General features: G+C 35.6%; 1 pseudogene; it reads right to left on the bottom strand.

Moving 5' to 3' along the window:
- Positions 1-1,543: 1,543 nt before the first annotated feature.
- Positions 1,544-13,308, bottom strand: LOC137652799 (uncharacterized; annotated as a pseudogene).
- Between the last annotated feature and the right edge of the window lie 819 nt (positions 13,309-14,127).

Genomic DNA, 14,127 nt, shown 5'->3' with positions numbered 1-14,127 from the left:
TTCACAGACAAACCGAAAGTAACATAGATATTCAGGCAGACAAGCAGGAAATTAGACAATCATATACTGCTGTGTGTATATATATATATATATATATATATATATATATATATATATATATATATATATATGCATATGTGTCTGTGGATATCAATAGGTTGGCCAGGCCACTAGCCACCCGTTGAGATCCTACCGCAAGAGATTTATTTGTGACCTTTGACTGGGCAGACAGTGCTACAGTGGATCCTTCTCACTGGTTACGGCTCATTTTCCCTTTTGCAAACACATGCACTGAATAGTCTGGCCTATTCTTTACATGCTGTCCTCTGCCCTCATACACCTGACAACACCGAGGGAACCAGACAATTCCTCTTTTCTCAAGAGGTTAACTACTGCACTGTAATCGTTCAGTGGTTACTTTCCTCTTGGTAAGGGTAGAAGAGACTCTCTAGCTATTTTAAGCAGCTCTTCTAGGAGATAGATACTCCAAAACCAAATCATTGTTCTTTAATCTTGGGTAGTGCCATAGCCTCAGTAACATGATATTCAGAATTCCATTAATCATTTCAACATTAATAAAAAAAGGCAGAATAAATAAAAAATCATATTGAAACATAAATCAATAAAGCTTAAATTCACCCTGTTACAATAAAGAGAATAGATTCTAAACTCTTCAGACCGCACCCAACTGACACTTGCAATTAGTAGTAGAAAAGGAGTAGGATGAATCATTTCATGATTTCTAAGCATCCTTATGATGACGAGCGAGTCGTCACACCTGTGAAAGGGTATTTTCATTCCAATTGAAAGATTTTGATGGGTTTGGAAGAAGACAGCTCTCCATTTTATGTTCTTACTCTGAGATGTCCCTCATCAATATTGAAAGCTATTCCCCGACGCCTATTGAACACCCTTTGCAAATATTTGGTAAATATGATAGGAATCCGACAGGAAGGTTCTCTCTCTCTCTCTCTCTCTCTCTCTCTCTCTCTCTCTCTCTCTCTCTCTCTCTCTCTCTCTCTCTCTCTCTCTCTCTCAAATTTCCTATCTACCTATCTGGCTATAGTTGACTTATTTTACCATCTCACTGTTTTCCTACTCATATTCTCTATCCGACTCTCTGTTAGTCTCTCTGGCTATCTGTGTCTGTCTTTCTTCCCAAGTTTTTCTATCTTTCTGTTTTCTTTTTTAATTTTCCTATTGACCACCATAATATATATATATATATATATATATATATATATATATATATATATATAAATATATATATATTTATATATATATATATATATATATATATATATATATATATATATTATTATTATTATTATTATTATTATCAATAGTAGTAGTAGTAGTAGTCGTAGTAGTAGTAGTAGTAGTAGTAGTAGTAGTAACATTGGTAGATGTTATCATTATGTGTAGTAGTATAAATTAAACAACATTAATTATGTATATTAACTCTACATTGAATATACGTGTTAAATAGAGTCTTGTTACTAATGCTTATTCAGTTTATTCAAAGGAATAATTACTTTAACCTTTAGCTAACCGGTAAGCTGCTCTTTTTTCCTGGTCTCATGTAGTGCCATAGCTTCTGTACCATGGTCTTCCACTCTCTTACATTAGAGTTCTCTTGTTTGAGAGTATACTTAGGCGAAGGTAATAGTTTGATTGATATACCTGAAGCTGAAGAAGCAGGAGATGGAAACCCCTGGTTATGATATAATTGGCCGAAAACCTTCATATATAAATATAGATTATACAAGATATTTGTTTATACACACACACACACACACACACATATATATATATATATATATATATATATATATTTATAAATATATATATATATATATATATATATATATATATATATATATATACATATATATATATATATATATATATATACATATATATATATATATATATATATATATATATATACATTTGTGTATATATATAAATGTATGTATATGATATTGTTTATTGGTTTGTACAGAGAGAGAGAGAGAGAGAGAGAGAGAGAGAGAGAGAGAGAGAGAGAGAGAGAGAGAGAGAGAGAGAGATTAAAAAATTGCACAAATAAAAAAAAAGAGAAACGATAATGGCTGGGGTTCATCGCAAAGCCTAAATATTCTCCAGAGGGCTCATCGTATTGATTCAAGAAATATTTCCCTCAAAACTCGAGAAACTTCTCAGGGGATGAGGGACAGAAGCTGCCTTGAATCTTCCAACCAATATGAGACACTTGACGAATATCAAAAATAGATGTGTGTATCGAGGAAGCTGAAAGGGATTGGTAGAGCCATCAAGCGATGAAAATTCTCAAAGTAAAAAAAGTTTTTATGAATTCTTGGCATTATGCCTTAGGGACAGATGGCAGAGAATCTTTATATATCTTCTAAAGAACCATTAAGATATGCATATATATATATATATATATATATATATATATATATATATATATATATATATTTACATATATGTGTGTGAGTGTATGTTTGTGTGTTGATATAATTCATATGGCTGGATATGTGTAGATAATCGGAAAAAATATGTTTGGATTCAGTTCCCGATCAGTTAATAAGCAGATGAACTTTAATCTGTGTATTTTTTTTCCTTTTTAAACTTCCAATAAACATTACATCATAACATATAATATATTGTTTTAAAAATTGTGCTCAAATTTCTTTTCGAATAATTTTTTATAGCATTTTTTGTTCAAGTTAAGTAACTTTTTTTAAAATTTTTTAAGTTAATTATATCTGTGTTGTAGGTTGAGTAAGTACTATATTTTACTCACATATTTCCCCTAGTTTACGTGTGTATGATATAAAAATTATTCGAAAAGAAATTTGAGCACAATTTTTAAAACAATATATTATATGTTCTCAGCATTTAAACCCATAATGTAAACTCTACATTAGCCTAGGAAGACACCTGCATCCGGTGACGACACAACTCTTTCACACGATATGTATTTGTGTTTATGCTTCATAAAAATGTTACATTGCTGAGTGATGCAAAACGCATCCTGTTATGATCTTGTCTGACTACAGCAAATCTCACGCTAGCTTCTACTGCCACAATGACGTATTACGTCATGTGTTTTGAACATGTAATATGTAACTATTACATCAGCTCGGCCAGCTATCTCAATGTTTTTTTTTTTTTTAAATTTAACAGCTTGCCAAAATATGTTTACTAGGAGTGTGACTGGATATATGTAATATTCTTTGTGTAACTTTAGCCATAAGCAAATGAGGACGAATGTTCAAATAGGCATGTTAAAAAAAATAATAACAATAATGCATATGAAAAGATATTACCAAAGCAAAGAAAAAAAATTCATGATAAATACAGATCACATATATGGTACATTGCTAGCAAATGATTATATGGTACCAAAAAAAAAAATACTGATATACATATGATTCGGTAACTTTGGTAAAGAATAATTGTTACCTTTGTCAGAAACATAGATTATTACAATACGGTAATTAATAAAAACATTTGTTACCTTGGTAAAGATTCAATTTTAGTGCACAAACACGAATTCCTGGTACGTACACGTACCACGGTTTCGTACATATATATATATATATATATATATATATATATATATATATATATATATATATATATATATATATATATTTATATATAGGGATTATATATTTTATTAGATGCCCATAGATTCTGTTTTTTTCTCTCTCTCTCTTTTCCTTTAACACTCAGTCTTATATATTTTATTAGATGCCGAGAAAAAAAATGATTTTTTTTTAAATGTTTTTTAAATGTACTTTTAAAAATGCAAATGTTCCATAGTCTCTTCAATTACATATTACTAGCGTACTAACTGCTTTTCGTACACTACGCTATTCCAAGACAATTTTACTCCTTTTAGCGAATGAAGGGGCCACTTTCAAACGGCTTTAAATTGAATTAAATAAGGAGTTTTGTCTGGACCTGGCAAAACGTTCTGTTTGAGCTGCAAACTGTTCCTTAACCTACGCCAAACAAGGATGTTAACGGCGATAAATATCATCACCGTCACAACTGTTCCTGCTAGTAGTATGGGGTGAAGAAATTCCTTATAAGTCGGTGACAGGTGGTCCATCTCGGTCAGTTTCATCAACCGCTTGGCTACCTGTTTGTTGTATGGGAGAGGTAATGATAGCATTGTAGTCGACCACGTGAAGTTCGCGAAGTAGGCTCGTTCTCTGATGATGGTCTTGATCCCTGTCATCATGGAATTAGGGGAAGTCCCGATACAACCATCTGCTGCAACGAAGATTTGGGAATAGGACGTGGATCCGTCCGGGCATGATATATTGAAACCGTCCTTGTCGTATCGTATCCACGAGCCGTTGTTCAGTCTGCAATTGAACTCATTATTGTCAAAGGGATAAAGCTTATCCAGACAATTTTCCCTTGTATGGGAGAGAGCACCGTCTAGCACTATACCTAACTCTCATGAATCCATTAAGTTTTTATGGAATTCAAATGAGTAAGCTGTACATATTTTTCTATCCATTGCGTCTGAACAGTGAGTTAATTGCTTTAAGTCTTTAATGACCGTATATGTTACCTTGTCTGGGGAAATCAATACGTGTCCTGTCAAACTGGATATTACTGGATTTGAGTGATTCGTCATGAAAGTCGGAAATGGTGATATCCTGTAAGATTGCCAGGCATCAGAAGAATCAAAGGGAATTGTAATCATAATCTTGTTATTTTCAACACTTACTCTAATTAGGCTGTAATAAAATTCTAACCTACGTGCGTCTAACAAAGGAACATAGCCTAGTTTCTCCCGTCCGTTCTCCAGAACTAACTTCAAGTATTTTATAGGCAACAAATGGGGTGACAGTACAGCTTTAGTTGCTAACGTGATAGCTTGTACATAATCTTTTGATTTCTCAATGAAATGTGCAATTCTGTTATGTGTGTGATCTATTTTTGAATCATAATACGTTAACGTTGCCAACAAATCCTGTACTTCCATAATCTGACTGATATTACTTGAATGTTCATTTACTAAATCCATAATCTGATTGATTGAAGCTAACTGATTCCTTAGTTCTGACATAATCAATTCATCTTCATGAGTCACGAACTCAATTTTCTTATTTTGATTACTAATCTTGAGACGATTGGAAATTCCTAAACCTAAACTTGCAATAGACCCAAAGATGTTTAGTGCAGCAAAAATAAACGGGTTACGTCTCTCTTTATGTTCGTGTCCTACAGTCCACATCAAAAGGTCACGAGCCAAAGATTCTGTCTCGTAAGTCTTATTTTGCAAGTCATCAGATAGCATCTCTGCAACTTTTAGTGTCGACCCATGCGAACTCTCTGTAGTCAAATGAAAATGTCTTCTATGCAACTCATCTAATGAGACAGCAAACCTCGAAATGACGCTTTTTAAGCTAGTGACATCATTCTCTTTAAGAAAAATTGCTTGCATATGCACTTCTACAACTACGTTACTTGATGTAATAAAAATGTCTTCTTGTCTTTCAACTATAGTGCCATATTTAAAATCTATACTTTTAGTTTTAGAGCTCATCCCACACAAGAAGAATGTCTGAGTGAACAATATCACTCCCAACAACAAAAAATTCATCTTGGAAACCTGTAACGAGAAAAAATATATGTAATTACTCCAGTATTAAGAAGAAAACTTTTACCATACAAATAAAAATCTTTCCCTCACTTCTTTCCCTCTCTTTTTTTTTTAACTTCTTATGTGAGGCAATGGTACGATTCTCTCATCAGTGGGTTGGGATACGTTTTGAACTCTAAACCTATTGGCCGTTAATGTTTCCAAAATGTTAAATGGGCCTTCAAACTTAGGTGTTAGTTTATATTTGAGTCCTTTACGTACATTTACCTGTATGTATACATTATCACCCACGGTATATGTTTTAGTTGGCTTCGCTATTTTATCATGATTCCTTTTCATTATGATTTGTGATTCTTCTAAATTCTTTCAAAGGATATCATAACGACTTTTGCTCACGTTTATACATTCTTTTAAAGGATTTTATAGATTAGTTGTAGGCATTAATACATGGAAAGGTGTTTTAACTGGGGTACCATACAATGCTTCATGCGGTGACATTTTAATTGATATATGATATGAATGATTCAGAGTACTCAGTACCGCAGGTATTGCAATATCCCAGTTGGGGTCTGATCCCCCTAGTGTTACTCTTAATATATTTAAAACCTTCCTATTTGCTCTTTCCACTAGCCCATTCGACTCTGGGTGATATATCATGGTATTTATTTTCTTTATGCTAAGGAATTCACACAATGAGGTAAAAAAGTTATTATTAAATTCTCCACCGAGTCTAAGATTATCATGTGTGGAATTCCATATTTACAAATGTAACACTCGTAAAACTTCCTAGCGCATTCAATCGCAGTTTTAGTTTTAAGCGCTATTAGTTCTGTATATTGAGTTAAAGCATCTACAATTACTAAGAGGTGCTTATATCCTCTGTCTGACTCGTAAAATCCTGTTAACAAATCTAAAAGTATTCTTTCAAAGGGTTGATTGGGCACGGGATAAGCCCCTAGGCTGACAGGTGTTTTCGTATGCCCTTTGTTTTCCTGACATGTGCGACAATTAGCTATGTGTTTTTTTATATCTGTAAGCATTGTATGCCAATAAAATAATGATTTGGCTTTCTGTGACATTAATGAGAACCCCGTGTGTCCATGTAATGGATTTGCATGCAACCAATTCAGGATAGTGGAAATAAGTGAGATTGGTACTACTACCTGGTCGTTAGTTACATGTGGTGTATTGCGGGTTTTCCTTGTCACGGTCCTACACAGAATATTATCTTTGATTATATAATTCTGCTGCTTATACTTTATATATCCCACCGCTGCCACCATTTATTAGTGTGCTACTGTTGTTAACACACATTGAGTATGTTAGTTGAGGATGTTGAGTCTTGAAGTAAAGTCAATCAAGTTAACTTTAAAATGGTTTATTCTCTAAAAACAACAGTGTCAACATCTCCATCACAGGAGTATAGCTGGTTTGGTCAGATGACCATTCCAGGTGAAGTATTGATAAGAACTGGCTAAAATATCAATATCACAGATATCGTATATTTAGTTATCTCAGCATTTAAACACATAATGTAAACTCTACATTAGTCTAGGAAGACAACTGCATCCGGTGGCGACACAACTCTTTCACACGGTATGTATTTGTGTTTATGCTTCATAAAAATGTTACATTGCTGAGAGATGCAAAACACATCCTGTTATGATCTTGTCTGACTACAGCAAATATCACGCTAGCTTCTACTGCCACAATGACGTATTTCGTCATGTGTTTTAAACATGTAATATGTGACTATTACAAATCCACTTTCAAAAAGTAACTCTCCAAAGGAGGAATCACAGCTCAGAAAACCAATGATAACTTCCACGGTGGTAATAAAGAATAACGAATATAATCCAGCATTCACACCAGCCTCTAGCTGCAGTCAGAATCAAAATAAGCATTCACCCAAGACATTCACCACTGTCGTAACCTAACTAAAACATAAACAAACAATCTCATTTATACCAACAGTCTTTCTCACCACAAACAATCAATACACTAACTACCTCTCTCTCTCTCTCTGTCTCTCTCTCTCTCTCTCTCTCTCTCTCTCTCTCTCTCTCTCTCTCTCTCTCTCTCTCTCTCTCTCTCTCTCTCTCTCAGGATTTGGCAAAAACAAAAAACTAAAACAAAAATAAATCCTCCACATTCCTCCCCCGTTACTTTGCCAAATCCTTCTCACACAACACTTACATTATTTTTTTTTATTACCCAGTCGCTGTCTGGAACGGGACCTCTACTCCGAGTAACTGGGCCTCCATATACTCTCTCATTCACTTCTTCCTTATCACAATCATTCGCTATATTAACACTACTCCTATCTAAATCCCTGTCATCTAATATATCATGTACAATCATATCTACCTCGTTTTCATCTGGCCCTAAAATCTCACTTATTTCTGTCAGCAATTCATTCATTTCATCAAAACGATTTTCTACTTCAATAAAAGATTCGTTCATACTACTTATCATTCTCCTATCTCTCACTCTCGCATTCGTCATACTTTCTTTTACATCATCTAATGAAAAACTACACACACTATAGGTATCATTCATACTCAGCCGTGATTCATCCGTATTAATACATTTATCTTCCACACTCACTCGCACATTTACACCCCTGTCATACTTATTCGTATTCTTACCTATACCTATAAATTTCCCTTGCACTTTCTCCTCTCTTAAAACTTCCAAACACCTCTTTTTCCTATATTCAACTAAGCTAATTGTTTATTTACCAGCTCTAATTTCTCATGCATACTAGGTTCATACTTGCTCATTTCTAACCAATTATTCATCCCATTCTCACAAACATTGATCCTATTCCTTCCACACACAAAGGAGGACTCACCCAGCTGAACCCTCTTACACTCTAGTTTCCCGAACATCCTGGCTAACTTAATCCCTTCTTCCTACATAATCTAGCTACATGCTGATCTGCACCACTTTCACTACACTTACCCCGCCCCGCGGCTCCTTGCACATTCTAGCATAATGACCATCCTTACCACAATTATCACAAATCACATTTGTACGATTACTCCGACATCCACTCGCTATGTGCCCAGTCATACCACACCGATAACATTTTACCCCTTTCTCTTTCTTGCATTCGCTATTTCTATGCCCTACTTCACCACATCCAAAACAAGCACATAGAGCCCATCTACACTCATTCTTCTTTTGTCCTACTTTCCCACATCTATAACACTTCTCTTCACGGATAAAACTACTTGACCCACCTCGCTGCGCACTAGCAGTCCTAGCCCTCCAAACCTGATTCCCTTGCCTAAACCCTTCATTTGTCCTTAAAGGTATTCCCACATTACTCGCCCTAACACTCCTATTCACTACACTATCAGCTACCCTCATCGGTCCTCTCATAACAGCATCTCTAAAACTAACAAATTCTGGCACACTTTCCTCCATTCCACTTCTTACACTCACAGATTTACTTTCTTTCATACATCTATCTAACTCGCAATCCTCAACTATCTCTAAAATATCATCCAATGTCAGTCTTTCATTAGTCCATCTCATTTTCTCCTTCCGTTTCAAATTAATAAACTCAGCAACATTCTCAGGTACAGTAGCTAAAAACTTCTTCATTAATTCCTTATTCTCATTTATGCCTTCATCCCCATACTTCTTCCTAGCTAACGTTTCCAACCTACATACATACATCGATATCGCTTCTCATACATTCATCCGTGCCTCATCAAAATCATTCTTACGCTTATACCTAACACTCCCTTTCATACGTTTCACCTGCTCAATTATTCTCTTTTTCGCCATTTCATAATCAACATCCCCTACACTCATTATCACACCATATATCGTCAACAAATACCCAGTCAAATATTCTCTTAACTCCCTAGCCCAAACTCTCTTACTATCACCATACTTATCCTGACAGTACCTCTCATACTCCCTAAAAAAAATCATATACATCCCTAATGCTATGCTCATTGAACATTTCACACCGAGGTACCTCTCTCATAAACACAGTCTTACACACATCACGTTCATTCTCACTGCTATCATCACTGCCTACTCCCTTGTTACCTTCTTCCTCATTTGAATATAATGAATCCACTTCCACACTTAAATTCCTGTCCTCAACCATTCATTTCTTACCCCTTTTCTTACTTACCACTTTTACCCATTCACGATCATCCTTGCTATCATCCTGACACTTTTTCTTCTCTTTCTTTACATCACTTTTACCTTTCTTCTCATTCTTCCTATCACATATCTGTTCATCCTTACTATGCCTAATTCCCTTATCTTCAATATCACTAATACTATTACTACTATCACTATCACTTCCTTTCCCATTATCACTAACCTTAGCCTTCTCATCCACTATCAACCCATTACCCGAAGCTGAGGACACTCCTCCGACTGTACCTTCACCCATTAAAGTCTTCATCATCCCCATTACTTGCCCCATCATAGCTTCCAATCGTCTCTCCATTCGTTCCTCATTCTCTTGCATTCTCATCTCAAAACCTTCTTCCACTCTCTCTAGAGTCCCCTGAATTTCCCTCAGTTTCCTTTGCATCTCTTCATTCTCACAGTTCAACCTCTCATTCTCTACTAGCAACCTCTCCTCACGCTCCTTACTCAGCCGCAATTCCTCCTTCAAAACCCTTAATTTCTCCTACATTTTTCATCAACCTTATATCTAATTCCTAATCCTAATTCAGTCCTTTGTCCAACAGTCCAGCTTCCAATCCCACCTCGGCAGTCCCTGTTCAGGCTCCAAAATAATGTGGCGGGATGTTGCAAAAAATCCCCCACACCCTTGAATCACTCTAACTGACAACTGTCCCACAACACAAACTCTCCCCTTACTTAATCAACCGGACTCTTGGACAGAAGGAAAATTGAAACAAAACATATCCTTAAAACTATATTTCTTAAACTGAAATAAATAAAAAACTATCCGCAATCAAAATCCCTTAAAACTAATCAAAACTTAACACTATATATATAATAACCAAAACACCATTCATCTAAACCAAAAAAACTATCAAAACTTAACATTAACCGCACACCACCAACACCAAAAATAGATATGTGTATATATAATATTACGAGACCAACACTCGTTCACAGAAAGTCGAACTGTCTTTACGGCACAGTACACACTAACACAGCTCTGTGATCAACAGTCCGCTGGGTGGCAATTTGCCATAACTGCCTCGGTGATTGTGGTGGTCGTTATAATCATAATCATCATCACCATCATAATCATCATCATCATAAACATCATCATCATCAGCAATCTTAATTCACCGGCCTAGGTCATCAACAATTCAGCAATCCAAAAAACCAGTCCAAACAAAATCAGTTACAGGCCAGGTCATCAACAGTAAATCCACTTTTAAAAATTAACTCTCCAAAGGAGGAATCACGGCTTAGAAAACCAATGATCACTTCCACGCTGGTAATAAAGAATAACGAATATAATCCAGCATTCACACAAGCCTCTAGCTGCAGTCAAAATCAAAATAAGCATTCACCCAAGACATTCACCACTGTCGTAACCTAACTAAAAACATAAACAAACAATCTCATTTATACCAACAGTCTTTCTCACCACAAACAATCGATACACTAACTACCTCTCTCTCTCTCTCTCTCTCTCTCTCTCTCTCTCTCTCTCTCTCTCTCTCTCTCTCTCTCTCTCTCTCTCTCTCTCTCTCTCTCTCTCTCTCTCTCTCTCTCTCTCTCTCAGGATTTGACAAAAACAAAAAAATAAAACAAAAATAAATCCTCCACATTCCTCCCCTCTTACTTTGCCAAATCCTTCTCACACAACACTTACATTATTTTTTTTTATTACCCAGTCGCTGTCGGGAACGGGACCTCTACTCCGAGTAACTGGGCCTCCAAATACTCTCTCATTCACTTCGTCCTTATCACAATCATTCGCTACATTAACACTATTCCTATCTAAATCCCTCTCATCTAATATATCATGTACAATCATATATACCTCGTTTTTCTCTGGCCCTAAAATCTCACTTATTCCCGCCAGCAATTCATTCATTTCATCAAAACCATTTTCTACTTTAATAAAAGATTCGTTCATACTACAGTGAACCCTCGTTTATCCCGGTAGATAGGTTCCAGTCGCGGCCGCGATAGGTGAAAATCCGCGAAGTAGTGACACCATATTTACCTATTTATTCAACATGTATATTCAGTTTTTAAAACCTTCCCTTGTACGTAGTACTGTTAACAAACTACCCTTTAATGTACAGAACACTTAATGCATGTTCTACAGTACCCTAAACTAAAACAGGCACAAATATTAAAGGTGATTTTATATCATGCATTTCCAAAACATGCTAAAAAGCACGAAAAAAAATGGCAACCAATGTTTTGTTTACATTTATCTCTGATCATAATGTAGAAACAAACTGGAGGTAGAGCTTCGCTTATTACCCAGACATATTTCCCATACTTTTCCCTTAGAACTACATCACATCTTCCTACTTTAGATATATATATATATATGTATATATATATATATATATATATATATATATATATATATATATATATATATATATATATATATGTGTGTGTGTGTGTGTGTATATATATATATATATATATATATATATATATATATATATATATATATATATATATATATATGTATACACATATACATACCTACATATATACATAAATACATGCATACATATATATATATATATATATATATATATTACTGTATATATATGGGTTATGGAAAAAATCCGCGAAGTGGTGAATCCGCGATGGTCGAACTGCGAAGTAGCGAGGGTTCACTGTACTTATCATTCTCCTATCTCTCACTCTCGCATTCGTCATACTTTCTTTTACATCATCTAATGAAAAACCACACACGCTATAGGTATCATTCATACTCAGCCATGATTCATCCGTATTAATACATTTATCTTCCACACTTACTCGCACATTTACACCCCTGTCATACTTATTCGTATTCTTACCTATACCTATAAATTTCCCTTGCACTTTCTCCTCACTTAAAACTTTCAAACACCTCTTTTTCCTATATTCAACTAAGCTAATTGTTTATTTACCAGCCCTAATTTCTCATGCATACTAGGTTCATACTTGCTCATTTCTAACCAATTATTCATCCCATTCTCACAAACATTGATCCTATTCCTTCCACACACAAAGGAGGACTCACCCAGCTGAACCCTCTTACACTCTAGTTTCCCGAACATCCTGGCTAACTTAATCCCTTCTTCCTACATAATCTAGCTACATGCCGATCTGCACCACTTTCACTACACTTACCCCGCCCCGCGGCTCCTTGCACATTCTAGCATAATGACCATCCTTACCACAATTATCACAAATCACATTTGTACGATTACTCCGACATCCACTCGCTATGTGCCCAGTCATACCACACCGATAACATTTTACCCCTTTCTCTTTCTTGCATTCGCTAATTCTATGCCCTACCTCACCACATCCAAAACAAGCACCTAGAGCCCATCTACACTCATTCTTCTTATGTCCTACTTTCCCACATCTATAACACTTCTCTTCACGGATACAACTACTTGACCCACCTTGCTGCGCACTAGCAGTCCTAGCCCTCCAAATCTGATTCCCTTGCCTAAACCCTTCATTTGTCCTTAAAGGTATTCCCACATTACTCGCCCTAACACTCCTATTCACTACACTATCAGCTACCCTCATCGGTCCTCTCATAACAGCATCTCTAAAACTAACAAATTCTGGCACACTTTCCTCCATTCCACTTCTTACACTCACAGATTTACTTTCTTTCATACATCTATCTAACTCGTAATCCTCAACTATCTCTAAAATATCATCCCATGTCAGTCTTTCATTAGTCCATCTCATTTTCTCCTTCCGTTTCAAATTAATAAACTCAGCAACATTCTCAGGTACAGTAGCTAAAAACTTCTTCATTAATTCCTTATTCTCATTTATGCCTTCATCCCCATACTTCTTCCTAGCTAACGTTTCCAACCTACATACATACATCGATATCGCTTCTCATACATTCATCCGTGCCTCATCAAAATCATTCTTACGCTTATACCTAACTCTCCCTTTCATACGTTTCACCTGCTCAATTATTCTCTTTTTCGCACTTTTATAATCAACATCCCCTACACTCACTATCACACCATATATCGTCAACAAATACCCAGTCAAATATTCTCCTAACTCCCTAGCCCAAACTCTCTTACTATCACCATACTTATCCTGACAATACCCTTTATACTCCCTAAAAAAATCATATACATCCCTAATGCTATGCTCATTGAACCTTTCACACCGAGGTACCTCTCTCATAAACACAGTCTTACACACATCACGTTCATTCTCACTGCTATCATCACTGCCTACTCCCTTGTTACCTTCTTCCTCATTTGAATATAATGAATCCACTTCCACACTTAAATTCCTGTCCTCAA

This window comes from Palaemon carinicauda, chromosome 14, assembly GCF_036898095.1.
Source record: "Palaemon carinicauda isolate YSFRI2023 chromosome 14, ASM3689809v2, whole genome shotgun sequence".
NCBI classification, from domain to species: Eukaryota; Metazoa; Arthropoda; class Malacostraca; order Decapoda; family Palaemonidae; genus Palaemon; species Palaemon carinicauda.
Note: the sequence above shows the minus strand (reverse complement) of the source record. Positions and strands in the feature narration are given on the sequence as shown.